Below are 10,005 nucleotides of genomic sequence, written 5' to 3' on the forward strand. Positions count from 1 at the left end.
CTCCAGACAGACGCAGGTTAAGATCCTCTCTGGTAAGCCAACTCATGGGCTACACAGAATATTAGAAATGGGTTAGAACAATATGTAAGAGCCAATAAGAAACTGGACCTAGCCGGGCCAGGCAGTGTTTGAAAGAATACAGTTTCCGTGTAATTATTTCTGGGCATAACCTAGCCATGCGGGCGGCGGGGTGCTGGGGACGCAGCCCTGCCGCTCCTATTTCAACAGCTTTTGTTTTAAATACTCTTTTCCAGAATATCAGCACATCTTCCTTACCTCCCCGGATTAGATCCTTTTCCTGTTTCTGGAATAAAAACTTTCTGCCAAAAGCCCGGTAAGGGAGAAAGACTTTATTCTGGATCAGTTCAATAATATAATACACTCCTTCACGGCGAAGGAATCAAGGTGTGGCAGCCTGAATCAACTGGTCATATCATATTCACAATAATCAGGAAACAGAACTATGATTGCATGGGGCCGCTCAGCTCCCTTTCCCTAGTTGTACAGATCAGGATCTCAGCCAGGGCGAGGTACCACCCACAGCAGATGAGTCTTCCTGCTTCCATGAAAATAATCAAGATACTCCCCTACAGACAAGGTCAGAGAACTATCTCTTGGGTACGGATTGGTTTTCTCAAATGGACAGATAACACTAGTCACCCTCCTCCCTCACGCTGTGTCTCAAGTCCCAGTGCTTCTTGGGGAGGACCACTTTGACCCTTGTGGTTTCGAAAAATGTGATGACTTCTTTTTTCTGGATAGGGTATTGATTAGGCGGCCCAGCACTGGCTGCATCCTCACTAGACAGAGAGCATCGCTGGAAACTATTTATTGAATGAAGCTTGATGTTGGACCTCTAATGCTTCAGATTTATTCTCTGCCATGGATATTTACCATTCTCTGCGATGTTCTATTTTTGTCTATGTTAGAAGTAGCCACTAACTCTTTTTTTTTCTCATTCCCTCCCCTAAGATCCCTTCTTCCCCTTTCAGGATCCCCTTTCCACTTTCATGAGCTACACACAGACAAATTTACACACACACACACACACACAGAGAGAGAGAGAGAGAGAGAGAGAGAGAGAGAGAGAGAGAGAGAGAGAGGAGAGAGAGAGAGAGACTCTAGAGTAAACACATATGAGGGAAGTGTGGTATTTGTCTGTGTTTGCCTTGTTTTGCTTAATGCAATGATTTTTGGTATCATTCGTTTCCTCACAAATGCTGCGATTTCATTTTTCTTTATGCCTTAATAAAGCTCTGTTGTGTATGTGTACCACATTTTCTTTGTCCATTTGTTGGTGGACATCTAGAATGGAGCCATACGTTTGTGATAGAGAACAGTACAGCAATAAACAGAATGTGCAAGTATCTCTATTGTACCAGGCTCTATTCTTTTGCGTCATCAAGCAGCTTCCAAATCACAACACAGAGACTTCTTATTAGTTATGAATGCTCGGCCTAACTTTAGACTCATTTCTGGCTAGCAGTGTTCTGTCTGCATGTATGTCTGCAGGCCAGAAGAGGGCACCAGATCTCATTACAGATGGTTGTGAACCACCTTGTGGTTGCTGGGAATTTAACTCAGGATTTCTGGAAAAGCAGCCAGTGCTCTTAACCTCTGAATGATGGCTCCGATGGCTGAGAGATGTCTCCAGCCCCTGGATAGCTCTTTTAACTTAAATCAACGTTTCTCTTTATCCACCTTTTGACTCAGAGCATTTTACCTTTTAGACATTCTTGCTGTCTCTATATCTGGCTGGCTGATGTCTGCCTGATTTCTGGCCCTGGGCATGTCTCCCTCATTCTCTCCTCTTGTTCTTCGCTTGTTCTTTTTCCTTCTTTTTGAGCCTAGCTTTCTCTTCCTATTTATTCTCTCTGTCTACCAGCCCTGTCTACCCCTCCTCTGCCTAGCTATTGGTTGTTCAGCTTTTTATTACCTTAGGCAGGCAAGGTAAAACAAATGCAACACATGTATTCATAATTATGCAAATGCAGCCTAAACAAACACAGCACACCTTTACATAGTTAATTAATATTCTGCGGTGTAAACAAATATAACCAATCTAGTTAAAATAATATTCTACATCATTCTGTGGTATGTTGTTGTAGGGATGTACCTGGACTGATATATCTGGGTCATGAGATAGTTCTATTTTTGGTTTTGTGAAGAATCTCCTTACTAATTTCTATAGTGGCTACACCAGTTTACACTACCACCAACAGTGTGTAAAGGTTCCCTTTCGCCAGTATGAGTATTTGTTGTTTGTTTTCTTTATGAAACCCTTACTGATTGGGCTAAGATAGAGTATCAAGTAGTCTTCAGTTGCATTTTCTGAATGGCTAAGAATGCTGGACACTTAAAAAAAATATTTCCTGGCCAGTTTCAGGTTTTCTTTTGAGACCTGTTTATTCAGTTTATCAACTCATTTATTAGTTAGATTTTGGTGTTGCCTGGTTTCTTGGTGTTTAGGGTTTTTGTTTTGTTTTCTGAAAACAGAACTTCACTACGTTGTTCTGTCTGTCCTGGAATTCGGGATGTAGACCAGACTGTCCTTGAACTCAGCGATTCACCTGCCTCTGTCATCTGAGTGCCAGAATTAAAGGTGTGCACCACCACACCCAGTTCTTTTGTGTTTAGTTTTATAGTTCTTTATATATCTCAGATATTAAGTCCTGTTTGATGTGTAGTTGGCAAAGATTTTGGTCCATTCTGAAGGCAGTCTTCACTTTGGCGATTGTTGCCTTTTGTAATAGAAGTTCTGGTAGTGAGGTGAGGGCAACCAAGTTTATTCCAGAGAGTGGACAAAGTTGAACATCTGGGAAAGACAGAAGAACAAGTCACTGAGAAAGTGAAAGTAACCGCTTTATTGAAGCAAGCAAACTGCTTCCTTTGGATGGGTGGTGCCCCAGAGCTGGAAGCCCCTACCCCTTCCTCTATTGGTCCCATTTAGATACCAGCCCCTGTACCAGTATACTCGTAATGTCTTCTGGGAACTAGAAACCACCATCTTCGAGAATCCACTTTCACTTTCCCTGTCTCTCCATGCCCTGCTAACACTCCCTCACTTTCCCACCGCAGAAGCTCTTTTATGCCATGCATTCTCCTTTGTCTGTTCCTGGATAGCTTCCTGTGCTAGTAGAGCCCTTTCCGGGCCTCGTCCTCTATGCCTCTATCTTAAAGTGATTTTCCTATGTTTTCTCCTGGCAGAGTCAAGATTTCAGGACTTATTGTCGGGTCTTTGTTACAGTCCAGTTTGAATTAATTTTTGTGCACCATGAAAGATATAGATGGAGTTCCCATTCTTCTATATGTGGAAATCGAGTTTGCCCAGTACCGTTTGTTACAGAGACTGTCTTCTCCCCATGAAAGCTTTATTACCCCTTTGTCAAAAATTAGGTGGCTGTAGCTCTGAGCCTCTTATTTTATTGGTCTTCATATATGTTTTTGTGCCAGTACATGCTGAACTTTAAAATGGCAGCTTTGTAATATAATTTGAACTCGGGTATTGTGATACCTCCAGCTCTTTTTTTCTTAGCATTGCTTTGCCTACTGGGCGGAGGTGGGGGCTCTGTTGTATTTTCATGTAAATCTTTATGTTGTTTTTTTTTCTAGTTCTGTGAAGAATGTAAGAGGGATTTTAATGGGGGGAGTTCATTCATTCTTGGGTCATTTTGCTACTACAACTATTTGACAAGGTTACTTCTACCAGTCTATGGGTGCTAGAGGGCTTACAGTCAGTGTCTTCAAGTTCCTTCTTTAATGTCTCAAACTTTTCTTTCTTTTTTTTTAAGATTTTATTTATTGATTATGTATACAACATTCTGCCTTGATGTATGTCTGCAGGCCAGAAGAGGGCGCCAGATCTCATTACAGATGGTTGTGAGCCACCATGTGGTTGCTGGGAATCGAACTCAGGTCCTCTGGAAGAACAAACAGCCAATGCTCTTAACCACTGAGTCATCTCTCCAGCCCTCAAACTTTTCATTGTGAAAGTTTTTCACCTCCTTGGAAAGGTTAACTTGTACTTTTTAAAAGCTATTGAGAATGGGATTTTCCCACAATTTCTCTTTTGAAAGTTTGATTATTGACACACAGAAAAGCGACTAGTTTTTAATGCTGGTTGTGCGTCCTGCTACTCTGTCGAATGTGTCAATCAAGAGTAAGAGCATTCTTGTGGAGTCCCTGGGTCTTTTAAATATTGGATATAGGGTCAGCTAATCTGTAAGCAGGACTTCTTTGACTGTTTTTCTTTTGTTTTTGTTTTCCAAGACAGGCTTTCTTTGTATCACCTTGGCTGTCCTGGACTTTACTCTGTGGACCAGGCTGGACATGAACTCACAGAGATCCATCTGCTTTGACTTAGGTTTTGAGACAGGGTCTCAGGTATCTGAGATTGGCCTAGAGCTCTCCCTGGACCTGAGAATGACCTTAAATACCTGATCCCCTTGCCTCCAAAGTATTGAGAAAGTTCCTTTCTTATTTGTATCCATTTTAATTCCTTCCCTTATCTTACTCTTATAGCTAAGACTTTGAAAACTGTACTGGCTAGTTGTCTTTTGTCAACTTGGCACAAGCTAGCGCCATTTGAGAAGAGGACCTCAGCTGAGAACATGCCCCCATCAGACTGGCCTTTGCACAAGGCTGTGGAACATTTTCATGAATGATGATTGATGCAGGAGGGCTTAGTTCACTGTAGACAGTGCTACTCCGAGGCAAGTGGTCCTGGATGGCAGCAGAAAGCAAATTGAACCAGCCACTAGGAGCAAGCCAGTAGGCAGCACTGCTCCCCACGGCCTCTGCATCAGCTCCTGCCTCCAGGTTCTTTCCCTGCTTGACTTTCTGCCCTGACGTCCCTCACTGATAGACTGCTACCTGAAAGTCTAAGATGAAATGAACCATCTCCTCCCCCAGTTTCTTTGGGCCATGATGTTTGATCACAGCAATAGAAACCCTAACTAATGTAAACAGTTTGTTGAACAAGAGCAGAGTGACATCCCTGTCCCAGTCCTGATTTTAGAGGAAATGCTTTCAGGGTTTTCCCTACTTACTATAATGTTAGTTATAGGTTTGTCATATTTACACTTTATTATACTGAGGCATCTTTCCATTCCTATTTGTAACATGGACGGGCCTGGCTTGTTTGTTATTGGGGCTTTTGTCCTCCCACCAGGTACCCCACAACTGTTTAGCCCCAAAGAAAATCACACATAGGTCTCCATAAATTATCAGCTGACTGGCCCATTAGCTCTAGCCTCTCACTGGCTACCTCTCACATCTTGATTAACCATTTTTCTGACCTATGTTAGCCATGTGGCTCAGTACCTTTTTTCAGTGGGGCAGATCACATCCTGCTGCTTTGGTGATCTGGGCAGGAGTGGGAGGAATCAACTTCCTCCTTCCCAGAATTCTCCTGTTCTCATTACATCATTTCTACTTTTTGTCTGGTTTTCCTACCTATATTTCCTGCCTGGCCAATCAGTGTTCGTTTATTTATAATATGATTGACAGAATACAGACAATTCTCCCGCATCTATTTTCAGGGATTTTATCATTAAGATATGCTGAACTTTGCTAAAAGCCTTTTCTACATTTTCTCAGATCCTACATCTATATGAGCCCCTCTATTTTTCATATACCTCATTAAAAACAAACTATAAAAAAATTCAGAAACAAAATTTAGCTGTCTTCTCCTTATACTAAACATATCTATAGAAATGTAAAATAATGTCAGTTTATTCACTAAAAATTTTGTTTTGGAAAAAATCTATTTAATTTAATTTAATTTTTTGTTTTATGGTTTTTCGAGACAGGGTTTCTCTGTAGCTTTGGAGCCTGTCCTGGAACTCACTCTGTAGACCAGGCTGGCCTCAAACTCACTGAGATCCGCCTGCCTCTGCCTCCCAAGTCCTGGGATTAAATGTGTGTGCTGCCATCATCTGGCAGGAAGAAACTATTTTATAAAATATTCTTCACATTCACATGAGTTTTTGTTACCTTTTAGATGATAATACATGGTGTTTTCATTTCTCAATTTTACCTTTTAGTCTGACATATATCAATAGATACAGTTCTTGTAGACCAAAGTTGTTTAACATTTGCAGTGAGTTTTAACGGTTTGAAAGTATCGTGGAGGCTTGTAGCTCAGTCAGCATGGTGGTTGCTTAGCCTATACCAAGGCATGGTTCCATCTCCAGCATCACACAAACCCTTGTGCTTGTTACTCTAGCACTTGGGAGCTGTGGGAAGGAAAGAGAGTAGCTTGGACCTTAGAAGTGTAAGAACTACTGATCTAAGATATACTCAGGAGGGGTGTTGGCCGATTATCATTTACCTTCTATTTCCAAATGTTCTCTAAAATGGTTGTTCCAATGTAAACTCTCACTTTTATTGTGGTAGAATGCCTGTCATCCTCAAGACCCTTGTCAGGATTTTAGAATTGTTTCAGACTTAAATTCTGTTTATGGTTGATAGGAACCGAATCGGGGAGTGGTGCTGAGTCATGCCTGTGAGTACTAGTGAGATTGTATACTTTCTATGTGTCTATTGGCTTTCCAAGTTCGTATCTTCGTTCATATTCTCATATTCCTGTTTCTATTTTTATCCATTTCTTGAGTGAGTTATCTTTCTGCATTATTTAAAAATAATTTTTTGTTTATTATTTGACAATTTTGCATATGTGTATGGGGAATTTTGATCATATTCACTCTACATGTTGTTAAATCCTCTTGATTTAACTTTGGTAGGTCATCTGCAGGTGGGAATTCATTCTTCCCACCTGGATTTCTTCTGGATTTTACAATTCTTCGGAATATAAGTTTTCAGTGCATTCACTAATGATTCTTCCCAGATTTCATTAGATTCATTCTTAACTCCCCCTTTCACTTCTGGTTTTATAAGCTTGGATCTTCTTGGGGTTGGAGAGATGATCTATATCAGTAAAGAGCACTGGCTGCTCTTCCAGAGGTCTTGCGTTCAATTCCCAGCAGCCACATAGTAGCTCACAATCTAATGCCCTCTTTTGGTCGGCAGGCATACATGCAGACAAAGCACCTGTATATAATTTAAAAAGGGAAATTTGGATCTTCTCACTCTCTTTTGAGTTAGTTTGGGTAGGGGTTTTGAGGTTCATCATTAGATTATTTATTTGGGATTTCTATGATTTCTAAGGTATTTATTAAATTCCAGAGAAGAGCTCAAAAATGTACTGAAGTAGATAAAACACAGGATAAATATTTTAAGAGTTTACTGGTAGATGTGATTGCTGACCTAAAAGAGGATACAAGCAAAAGGATTAAGTTGGTCCAAAACCCTTTCAGAACTGTGTTAGCTCTTTCCAATGACTGTCATAGTGCTTCCATTTTCATTTGATTCGAGAAATTTTTAAATGTCCTCCCTGATTTTTTCAGTGACCTACCAGTCACTCAAAAGTGTATCATCTAGTCCCCATGTATTTATATCTCTAGTTATTGATTTCTAGTTTTAGTCCACTGTGATCTTATAAACACAAAAGATTGTTTAAATCATTTTGTATAAAGATTTGTTTTGTAATCGAAAAGGTGCCTGTGTTAAAGTACATGGATTTCTGAAATGAGGGTCTATTCTTACCTGCAGGATGAAAACTGCCTGTGTATATCTGCTAAGTCTGTTTGTTCCACAGAATTTTTTTATTGATTGATTAATTCCTGTTTAGTTTGAATGAGTGGGGTAATGAAATTATCTGATGTTTTGTGAACATCATTGTTTGCTTTATGAAATTAGAAGCCTCAACATTTAGTGCATATGTATTTACTATTGCTATTTCTTCTTCTTCTTCTTCTTCTTCTTCTTCTTCTTCTTCTTCTTCTTCTTCTTCTTCTTCTTCTTCTTCTTCTTTTTTTTTTTTTGAGGCAGGACTTCTCTGTAGCTTTGGAGCCTGTCCTGAAACTAACTCTGTAGACCAGGCTGGATTTGAACTCACAGAGATCTGCCTGTTTCTGCCTCCTGGGTGCTGGGATTAAAGGAGTGCACCAGCACTGCCTGGCATTGCTTTATCTTCTTGATGAATGATTCCCTTTATTAATAAATAGTGGCTTTCTTTATATTTTCCGAATAGTTTTGGTTTGAAGTTGAGCTTATCAGATCTCAGAATAGATTCCGGCTTGTTTTTGCTTCCATTCATTTGATAGATTGCCTTCCCTCCTTTGACCCTCAGAAGTCAGCCAGTCAGTCTGTGTCTCTTTACTGGGGAGCTGAGACCGTTTCATTAAAAGTTATTATGGTAAAATGTTTAATAATTTCTAAAATTTTGTTGGCTGTTTTTTTCTGGTTGGTTGAATTATTGTTTGATCTTTTCTATCCTGGTTATCAGTGCTGGGAGTTTGCTGCTTTACTGTGTTGGACATGACGGATTCCTTCCGACTCTCCTTTGTTCATCTATTCTTTTCATAAAATTTAATGTTTCCTGTGATCTTGTGATTGATGCTGTCTTTATTCAGTGTGTATAATTCTTTTATCTTCTGCAGTGCTGACTTGAGAGTCGTGAACTACCTTAGCTAGCACGTCTCGATGGGCTATTATTTTTCTATCAATTTTAAAAGATAGTCTTGTTGGATACATCAACCTTGGCAGGTAGGTATTTACTTTCAGGGCTTCAACTACATGGGTCCCTACTCTCCTGGATTTTAGGGTGTTTGTTTAGATAACTGAGGTCTGACTTCTTAAGTGAGTTGGCTTTTTTCCTTTACAGCTTTTAATGTTTGTTTGTTTTGCATTTTTGGTAGCTTGATTGTAATATTTTGTATGCATATCCTTGGGGGTCCACATATTTGAATGTCTCTCTCTACATTTGATAATTTTTCTGCTATAATGTCATTGGATAGAATCTTGACATTTTTAGCATTTATCTTAACTCCTTCTAACTCATGTGTTCTTTGGTCTTAGGATTCTATCTCAGAATTCTTCAATGGTATCACCATACTCATTCATTTTTACATGTATTTATCTTCTTACCTCCGTGTGTAGATATGTTCATGCCATGCCATGCATGTGAAGGTCAGAGGCCAACTCGCGGGAGTCAGCTCTCTCATTTCACCAAGCAGGTCCCAGGAATCGAACTCAGGTCACTGGGCTTGGCAGCAATCACTTTTACCCACTGAGCCATTTTATTGACTCTCATTTACTTTTTTATCGTGTTGATATCTGAATATATTATATATATAATATATATTATTTCATCTCTGATGTCCTTCCTTCTGCTTTGTGTGGTTTATTAGTAATGATTGCCTCTGCAGTTTTATTTCATGAGCTAAGTATTTCATTTCCAACATTTCTTATTTTTTTCAAAATCTCAATTTTATCACTATATTATTTTCCTCTATATTATTGAATTTTTCATCCATACTGCTATACCGAAAACAAAATAAACTTTCATCCATACTGCTGATTTTCTCAACTATTTTGCTGAATTTCCTCCTTTGTATTGTTGCCTTTTCTTTTCAGGTCTTGAATTGAATTCCTCTTCTTGTTTATTTCCTCATATTAGTCAGTGATAATTTTTAAAAATTTATTTATTTTTTATTTACATTGGTGTTTTGCCTGCATGCATGTCTGTGTGAGGGTGTTGGGCCTCCTAGAACTGGAGTTAGACAGTTGTGAGCCACCATGTGGGTCCTGGGAATTGAACCCGGGTCCTCTGGAAGAGCAGTCAGTACTCTTAACCACTGAGCCATTCATTACTCCAGCCCTGTCCATAATCATTTCTACCAGTATATTTTTTGAAGTCTTTATTAGGTATTTAAGTATCTGTGTGTCCGGTAGCTATGGGTTTTTTGAAGAGCCAAATGGCTTTGTTGTTTCATAGTTCTTTGTCGTTGTTGCTTGAGACAGAGTTCTGGATGCCCTGGAACTCACTCGGTAGACCAGGCTGGCCTTGGACTCAGAACTCTGTCTGCCTCTGCCTCCCAGAGTGCTGGGATTAAAGGCGTGTATTGTATTACCACCGCCAGGCCTAGCAACACACTCTTCAAA

The sequence above is a fragment of the Alexandromys fortis genome, unplaced genomic scaffold (genome assembly GCF_014885135.2).
Source record: "Alexandromys fortis isolate MF-2015 unplaced genomic scaffold, M_Fortis_MF-2015_v1.1 scaffold_194, whole genome shotgun sequence".
Taxonomy (NCBI): domain Eukaryota; kingdom Metazoa; phylum Chordata; class Mammalia; order Rodentia; family Cricetidae; genus Alexandromys; species Alexandromys fortis.